Here is a 10,080-nt window from a genome sequence, read left to right as displayed (position 1 = left end):
AGCAATGGGCATGTTGCACTCACCAGAGTCAGTGGGGCAGTCACCCACCTGAGAGACTGTGGCCTTGCACTCCCCAGGAAAGAGCAATGGGCATGTTGTCCCATCCAGAACCAGTGGGGAAGTCACCCACACCAGAGACTGTGACCTTGCACTCCCCAGGACAGAGCAATGGGCATGGAGCCCCCTCCAGAACCAGTGGGGAAGTTCCCGTATTTGGCTGAGGTGACCACCCCACCCCATCCCCCTGAGATGCCTTCCCACTTCCAAATGATTCCCCTGCAGTGTTCTCTCCGGATGTGTCAGGATACAGGTTGGGCCTTGGACTTTGCCCTGTGGCCTTGTGTGCCCTTATGACTTTGGACTGGGCACTGGCCCTTCATGAACGTCTGTAAATATATGTGGTTCGTGTGGTGGGTTTTGCTATGCTAATATATTGTCAGTACTTCAGCAATCTGGTCCGTGTTTTATTATGCTGTGTGTCGTGTGCCATTGGTTTACATGTGCAGCTGGTTGTGTGTATGGTGTGTGTGTGTGTGAATGGTGTGTGCTAGGCGGCTGCACTCACCGTAGTCATCTTCATAGAAGTTGGTGTTCCAGGTGGAGCATTACGTAGATCATCGGGAAGGCTTGCAGTTTGGGTTCCATGGCGGCGTAGTTCTTCCCTGTGTCTCCAATGGTGAGCCCTTTCACTTCTCAGCTCTGTTTCTGCCAGGCTTTTGTTGGCGTTAGTACCGCCCCGGAAAAGGTGGAGGTTTGCCGTGTCTTAATATGGTGGGCGGTACTTTGTCTTATGCCTGGCTGTTGTTGGCTACCACCGTGTTGAGTGTTGTTTCTGCCCTGGCGGTTAGTGTGGTACATTGGCTGTCTATGGAAATTATCACCACCATCGTCATAATTTGGGGGAACTTACCACCAGCCTGTTGGCGATAATACCGCCACTTTATCACTCACCGCCAGGGTCGTAATGAGGGCCCATGTCTGCAGCTTGCTTCCTATCGTGAATGTTGCTTGTCATCTGTTTACGAGTTTTAACAATAGCAGTCTATGATATGAGAAGTGTAACCAGCACTGAAGCGTATTAGAAAAGCGAAAACAAACATCACATCTGGTGACTATTCACCACCTCCCACCCACACCTGCCCCGTGGAACCCATTGATCCCAATAAAACAATAACATAAACCCAACAATTAGTAATTTGGTGTCAACCATGTGAGCGTGGCAACGCAGTGGCAGCAAACCCCTCAATGGAGAGGGCATGTGTAACAAGAGAGAGTGTGAATGGGCAAATTGCATGTTAAAGTAACAAGCAGTCTGCCTAGCATCTGTAGATTGTAAAAGTGACGTTGGGAGTAAGTAATGTACATCTTCGGAAGAGAGGTGACGGTGCCAGTGTGGGGGAAAATAGATCCATCCTGGCGGTGGCAGCTGTATCCGGGGATGTGTGGTCCGGGGTTGCCCATCCAGGTACGGTGCTGTTTTTGGCATGTTGCTTACAGAAAGCCAGGACATCCGCAGGGTTGTCGAAGAACAGTGGTCTGCCATTCACATCCACCCATAGACTGGTCGGATAAAGCTTGTCACAGCTGAGACCTAATTTGCGAAGGGCATTCTTGACATCTAAGAATTAGCATCTGGCCTCCTTGACTGCTGGTTTGAAGTCTGGGAACAGTGAGACCACAGTTCCCTTGTAGTGGAGTGGACCCAGTTCCGTAGCAAGTCTAGGCGCCATATCATGGTGCCTATAGTTAAGTAGCCTTGCAAGGATGGGGCGAGCAGGGGCTCCCGGCGCAGGTCACGGACCAAGAGTGTGGTGCGCCCTCTCCACCATGAAAGTAGATGTAAAGTTCTTTCGCCACAACAGCTCTGCGAAGAGGCCCTCTACAAATAAGTCCATGTGGCCAGTGTTGGTAGTTCCTGCGATGCTAGAAATATGCAGACTGTTACGGTGGTCCCTTGCCTCCAGGTCTTCAATCTTTACTGCAACCGGTTTGAGACTGGATTCCAATTTCTCCAGTTACTTTTTTGTTCTTGCAGCACTGCAACCTCTTGGTGGGTTTGTTGCTGGTTCAAACACTCCCCCTTTTTGTCAAGTCTGGTAGTGAGGGCATCAATGGCGCAGAAGCCCACACGGAGCTCCACCATTATTGCATCTGTGCCAACCAGCTGGCCAGGTGCAGTGCCCCCACTGCACACGCTGCACTCGCCTCCATGGCAGGTGCAGAGGCACTTGTGTCTGTAGCTTTATTTTTCTTGAAGAGGAGTTTGTGCTGTTTTAGGTCGCAGCGTACTGTGTCTTCGCTGAGAGCCTGTAATCTGTACTCACACGGTGCTATGTGATGGAGTGCACTCACCCAAGGCACTGGTGTTGGAGATCAAAATCCCCTGTGGCCATGCAAGCTGTCAGCACAATCAAGGAGGGGGCGGGACACCAGAGGGGTACAGTACCCACCCCTGCCCCATCCCCCTGATTAGACAACACAGGCAATTGAGGGGTAGCAGTGCAGGGGTTGGTGTAAATAGGAGTCCTGGTGAGGCCGGGAAGAGGGGTCTCCAATAGTCTAATGGCTATAATGCAAGAGTTGATGGCCCTTTATTCCGTCCCTCTTTGGGGCAGAGCTGGCTTATAGTACTCCCAATGTGAAAGGGTAGATGTTGTGGGCCCTCCCCCTCCACAACAGTGTTCCCAGTCAGCACTAAGGCAGTGAGGAGCAGGCCTGTTGAGGTTAACTGTGCCCCAGAGGAGCCCAGGGGGGTGCGAAGGCAGTAAGCATTTTTGCAGACAGTGCCGCCAATGGTGCAATATGCAGAGGGAAAAAGCCTTCATACCTCAGGTTCCGTGTTGAAGCTGCTCGCTCCCTCAGGGTTGGCGGCAGCAGTTGCAGTAGTTTTGCCAGGCCACATCCGGGGCCTGCAGGCCGCATAACAAGGTGTGCAGGCTCAGCCAGGCTGTAGGCATGTAGCCAGGTCACCGCCGCTGGCCCGTAATCTTCTTATGGGCCCAGCCAAGGGGTGAGTGGGAGGAAGGAGAAAGGCAGAGAACCGCCACTAGGTATACAGGCAGCACTGTGCTGCTCTGGCAGACGTGCACCTCATGCTCACCCAGGGCTCCTGTTGCTTTGGGGCCTCTGGGGTGCGCTGGCTGGTATGAAGTTGGTTGCACTGTGGTTGCAACACAACTGGGCACACTGAAGTGTTCAACTGCTACCTTTGCCTCTCCAACAGATGTCAGACACACCCCAACCGCATTCTTCACAATGTGGGTCCATGGTGGGTGTCCATTGAACAGGTCTTTGGGGGCCCCGCTGCCGAAACTTCAACACCGTGAGGCTATTACGGTCTTTGGCGCGGCCACGCCACCTGGGTAAATTAATTTCTTGAACAACAATAATTTTGTACCGCCCCTCCCAAATTTAGGGCCAAAGCTTAACTGGGTGAATATTTTTACTGGATGAATTAGCCATTTTGAATTGATTGACAGTAGTGTGCATTTCATCATTTTCTGTGACACAGTTTTAATTAACAAGTGAGATGCCTGTCAGAGCAATTCTCTTGCCTGAAGTTATGGTGTTTGACATTTTGTTAGCAAGGAACCCTTTTTTCCTCAAACATGTCAACCCCTTGTGCAAGCAATACAACAAAATGTGATTTTATTGTACTGTGCATGGCTTTTTTGAACCAGTGCAGGCCAATAGCATTGCACTGTGAGAGACGTGGTCTCTGGGCCAAACAGATGTGTTCTTATCTACAGAACAGAATACCAACCTTTATTTTGCATACAGAAGAAGTAATGTTCACCTGTGCATGGAAAAGGGCACAATAAGAGTTATATATTTTACAGTTTCTCAGTCTCACATGTGTCTTGGTCAGCTTTCATTCATTTTTAAGGTACAGAGTGGGGTAGAAACCAGCCCTCAGGGGAGGCCTTGGACATTTTCAACTTAGTTCAGAAGAAGGTGTTGAGCTCATGGGTTTTTTTGGTAGCTCATTGCAGTCTTTTCTCCTTTCGTTCCTTCTGTCCGCTAGTTTTCTTCCAAGGTGCAATTTGCTCATCCTCTTCAGCGTATCTAGCAGTTTCAGTATGGTGTTCCCCATCCTTGCTTTTTCTCAAACTTGTACTCACAGAAGCTGTAATGCTTTAACTACATCTGTGAAATGATGTCTTTTCTGTTGGAAACCAAAGGTAATATCAAAAGGATATGTCTATCAATATCGGACCTATTCAGATGAAAGTTTGTTCTTTTACTGGTCAAAACTGAAGGCTTCTTATTTTGCAAGTTTGAGTCCCATTCTATGAGCTTTTTCAATAGTGACATTTGGGTGGCTTTTCGAAACAGGTATGAAAATAAACCTGTCATAAAAGTTTCCCCACATTGGTCCTGTCTGTGCCTTCTTCTAGGCTTTGAATCCAGATATGTTACCACCTGTTCTGATTTACTTCAGACCAAGAGGGAATGAAGTGAAAGGAATGCAAAGAACGCAGCACTCTTAGTCTGAGTAATGAATTTATTAAGGCACTTCCCAAGTTACACGAAGATAATAATGTGAGCAACACACGTGCAACTCTTAATAATCACAGCAGTGGAATAATAATGATAATAAAAAAATGCAATACATCAACAATGAATATAATATATATAGTGACTACCAGGGCAAATGAGAACAACCCCAATGGGATTACTCTCTGAGCAGTGCGTCCATCCCCAGAGATGAGTTCCTTCTCTATCTGTTGTGAAGCTACTCCACCTTATACACTTTAAGCAAACTTAAGAGGAAGGTTCTAGAACACACACCCCCGAGTAAGTTCTGAAATTGAAGTGCTGGCCGTACCAGGTCAGTGTTGAAAAAATACGATAGAGACGGGCCTGATCTCACAGTGTATTTCCAAAACCGAGCTGTACCCTGCTGTACTGCTGAACCATAAACATTCTTAGCCTTGTACATCCTTATCTGTATTCCTCCCCCATGTTATGTTCCCTCACTTGGTGAGGAAAAGCGAAAACGCATTAACAAGTTGAGCGCAGAAAAATACCTGCAGCACCAATGTGAAGGCGTTTGAAGCGAAGCTAAGCACAAAATGGAGTCAGTGGTCAAGATGGAGCCAGTGGTTAAATACAGATAGCATTACACCACCTTAACTTGTTATCAAGAACTTCACATTCAAGAACTGCGGTTTCTGCTTGCGCCTGTAATGGTGCAATTTCTGTATTTAGCTTCATTTTGTTTCATTCAAGTTTCTTGATCTTGGTTTCAGCTTTTAACATTGTGGTACCTACAGAGTTCAGATCTTGGCAAGGTCTAGTTTTAGGGTTGTCATGTTTTGCAGCATATCCACTTTTATTTCCTCTATTGGCTCCTTTTTAGGTCACCAAAGCAAAAACAACAAGTGATGGACGGAATGCTGAACATTGTCAAACATTCACCCCCAGTACAGTGATCTGGGCCTAAATCCATCGTTTTTTTGCTGCCCATGCCATTCCAGTTTGGACCCAGCCATATGCAAATCAGTCTTGACCCTGTTCCCCATGGGAACAGTCCAGCCCGAACTGCTAGGCCAGGTCTTCCCTGGACTGGAAACAAGCATCCTGGGACCGGTTTCGGGGTTTCACCCCTCATCAGCCAGGCTAGCTTGAATCCAGTGGCATGGGAAGCACGGGACCCACGTCTGGGCATACCCTTCCTACTTAGGGCGACAAAGCAAAAACAACAAGTGGTGGACGGAATGCTGAACATTGTCAAACATTCACCCCCAGTACAGTGATCTGGGCCTAAATCCATCGTTTTTTTGCTGCCCATGCCATTCCAGTTTGGACCCAGCCATATGCAAATCAGTCTTGGCCCTGTTCCAGCCTTCGAGATAGCGCAGCTGTCTGGTTTGCTAAAGATATCTTGGGGACTTTCAGAAAGTTGACCCAGGAATACATTCACCTGTTGATTACCACTGGCTTTGTGGTTTGTAACTCACATTGTTTGGCTTACTATTTTCTGGCTTTATTGCATTAGGATCTTCAGGTTCATTTTGTCCTTCCAGTTGCCTAAACCGTGTTTACTGTATTCTTCCTCAAACTCCTTTTCTGGAAAACAGGCCTTTAAATCTTGTTCTTATCTTGTCACATTTGCTGTGCATTCATGGACCAAGGTCAAATGTCAGGAACTGTCTTCCAAGGGCACGTGTTTACTTTTCTATCTCTGACTTCAAGGTGAGACGATTTATGTGACAATCTGGCTGGATTTGGAAGGAAAGAGTTTTTTTCTAGCACATGACAACATTTAAATGAACTGTATAAGTATTTCAGAATATTTCAGAATTAGGAACACAAATAAAGCACAGTTTTTGCTATTTCTGAAGTGTGTTGGATAGATATACTTTATTATGATCAAAACAAATCATTGCACTAGGTGATGTAATTTCCGCATGTTTTCGTTTGTGCACTATATAGTTATATTTGTAAAAATGTATGTCTGCACAAACGTAATGGTCATTTCAATTGAAAATGTGCTGTCTGTAATGGCAGTACACTACCATACATACTCCCTCTGTACCACTCCACTGTACTCTGGCCCACTCCACACCACTGCTCTCTACTCTGCATCACTCCACACCACTGCACTCTGCACCCTTTCACGCTATGCCTCTCTAATCTACCCTGTACAACTCTACTCTCATCAATACATTCTTTGCCACTCTAGTCTGCACCACTTCACTTACCGTCACTCCAGTCTAGGCCACACCAATCTACTCTGCACAATTCCACTCTACACCACTACACTCAATGCCAGTGCACTTTACTCTGTAACCCTCAACTCTATGCCACTGCATTCTGCACCACTCTATTCTACACCACTGCATTGCTGCATTGAATGCTGCTGAATTCAAAGCCACTGCACTCTATGCCACTATACTCTGCAAAACTACGCCAATGCACTCTACGCCAGTTCACTCTACTCTGCTACTTCAGTGTTTGCCACTCTACGTGACCCCACACACTGTGCCACTCCAATACACAACACACTCTCCCAGTCCACTCGTCAACACTCCACTACACTCTTCGCCATTCCACTTTACGACACTCCACATGACTCTCCTCTACACCACTAAAAATTAGCCAATCTAAACAGGAGCCACGCTGGTGTACAACATGGCTAAAACACATTGGTAAAGCCAATAGCTCTTGCATAGGCGAGATCTATTGGCATTGCCAGTGTTTGTTCAATGTAAGCAGACTGGTCAGCAAATCCTCTTTGCTGCCGGCTATTGCTGTCCAACTCATAACTGCTGTCAGTATTACAGAATTCTGTGAGAGACACCCGTGTCACTTTGTGTTCGACCTGTGGGAAAGGTGAATAAGCTGGTGACTTTTGGGGTTTGTTTCCTGGATGGCATGGATTTGCCAGTAATATTGATTTCTTCTTATACTAGCTAGTGCATCCCTTTCTTTCAATGTCAGAGTGTGGGAGATATAAGGAAAGATGTCAACTTGGCCCCATAAACCATCTCAAATGCCCACTCCTACCAAAAAACGTCCAGGTCATCCAACTTTGGAGCCTATTCTAAAAAAAGTTAGAGAACTCTAGAGCTTCATGAAGAGAACCACCACCAACACCACTGCCATTTAGAAAAATGCATGTGGTGACAAGACAGTTGCGCTCTAGATGATGCCATTTACCATGTAGAAAACTCAAGCTGATGCCTTTCGGATGGCAGCAATATATATGGGATAAAGCACCCCCTGCCACGTAATACATGACTATCATAAGTCACTGAGGAGTTATGTGACCACATAAAGGAATGAGGCCAAAGGCAGAGTTCTTTTATATAGACATTTGTCTAACTCTAGCTCTCGCAGCACACATTACAATATCATAACTCAACAGTATTAATTTCTGGAAGGGAGATTTAACAGTAGCATAGAGAACTTTGTCATATGTACAACTACAGCTACAGGCACACAATTAGAATCAACCATAAATGGCAGAGTAATATACAAATTGTTAAAAGCGAAAGCTTTCCTAAAAGTGCATAATAAGCCCCAAATCGCCCTGCAACATAGTAAAAAAAAAAAAGTGACTTAGGTTCCCTTTAATCCATTTCATACACCGGCCTACTGGGTAGGCCAATCCCTGTTCATCTTGGAAACTTTGGCAGCAACACCACCACTCTTCAGACAGCCAGACAGAAAAGAAATGGAACTCCAGAGGTCCAATTTGTCTTTTGTTTCTAGAATTTTGCAGACCGGGTCTAGGGGGAGAGAAAACCTTCTCTGACGTCTAAAAGTCCTAGGCAACAGGAGAATAGCATGCATTGTACTAACATCAACACTACTGTAAACTCCATCTTTTTCCATCTCCAGACTCTGCAACAACATAAAACCATGGACCTACGAATTAGGAAATGGATATCTTGTATTGTTAAGAGAGTTGTTCCAGTGGTGTGGGGACAAGGTATCTGTCGAGGGTACATAGGTGTTGTCAGACTTATATGGTATTTTCACTAGTAGATCTTTAAATTCTTGCATTACAGTGCTTCTTGATTTCAGCACATTTGTTAGGTCTCTGTTACATACAGAAAGTACTGATAACTGGGTGACAATCCACTGGTTCAGGTACATGAGTGAACTCCCCAGCTGTGGCAATAGTTTTGGTTTCATAGGTGCCGGTTTGTGTGAAAACATGGGTAATATTGACAATTTAAGAGAATGTTCAGGTAGGAAGGGTTAAAGAGTAAATGTGAAAAACATGGTGATATCTACATTACTCAAGCACCAGGAACATTATTAAACTAAGATGTTGAAAACACTTGGATTATTAAATATTGTTAGAAACTGGGTATCACGTTGACAGAGATACACCCTTGTCCAAGTAGGGACCACAGTCCTAGTCAGGGTAAGTCACAACACAACCCATATTACTCTGTACTCACCCTCTGGTAGCTTGGCATAGAGCAGGCAGGCTTAACTTAGAAGGCAATGTATAAAGTATTTGTGAAATAACTTATACAGTGAAAACACCAGAACAATACACCACACAGGTTTAGAAAAATAGATAATATTTATCTGAATACAATAAGGTCAAAACAATGAAAATCCAATGTACACAAGCAAAATTATGAATTTTTAACGATTAAATCCCACTAAAGCGCTTAGAAACTCAATAGCTTCAACTGGGGCTATCACAGCGTAATTGACGGAGTCGTTCCCAATAATCTGGTGCCACAGGTGCCGGTCACGGAGTCGCACTGACCCCCAGGCACAGTACCTTTGGAAACGAAAAAACAAAGACGTCATGCAGAGTTGTGGAGATGAAGCGTCCCTGGAGTCGGTGCAGCGTCAGTCCCTCACATCGTCTGGGGAGGTGAGATATAGGTTCTGTACTGTGAGGCAGGGAAGGCAAGGCGTTGGTTCCGTCCGGTTGCAGAGGGAGCTGGTGCAGCATCGGCTCCTTGTGACCCAGCAGGGTCGATGAATCGAGTCGGTCAAGACATGATTAGTTGACTTTGCAGTGTTGAGACTGCGTGACGGCAGACAGATCACTTTTATTGCGTGTAGCGAGGACCATGGAGCGAGAGCCGCTGCGGCGTTGGTGCTGCCGTGGCTGAAGTAATTTCTGGTGTTGCTGAAGTCGTTCCTGGCATTGCTGAAGTCGGTGAACTAGCTAAAATCTAGCTGGTGAAGTCTTTGTTGGCCCTGAGACTTCAGAACAGGAGGCAAGCTCAATCCAAGCCCTTGCAGAGCACTTTTGGGTAAGGAAGAGTTCTTCTAGCAAAGTCAGAGGCCAACAAGCAGCAGGGAAACAGCAGGGCAGCAGTCCTTCTCAGCAAAGCAGTCCAGATGATTCCTTTGGGCAGTCAGGCAGGTCCTCTGACAGAGTTCAGGTGTAGAACCAGGTGGGGTCAGAGACATAGTTTACATACCCAAAAATGCCTTTGAAGTGCGGGAATCTTCAAAGAGTGGTTTTGAAATGCACAAGTTCCCCCTTCAGCCCAGTCCTGTCTGCCAGGATCCCTGTGCGTGGGGTTATCAGTCCTTTTGTGAGGGCAGGCCACTGGCCTTTGAAATGTAAGAGAGAGCCCCTCCACCCTTCCT

This window comes from Pleurodeles waltl, chromosome 1_2 (assembly GCF_031143425.1).
Source record: "Pleurodeles waltl isolate 20211129_DDA chromosome 1_2, aPleWal1.hap1.20221129, whole genome shotgun sequence".
NCBI classification, from domain to species: domain Eukaryota; kingdom Metazoa; phylum Chordata; class Amphibia; order Caudata; family Salamandridae; genus Pleurodeles; species Pleurodeles waltl.
This window is presented reverse-complemented; position numbering follows the sequence as displayed.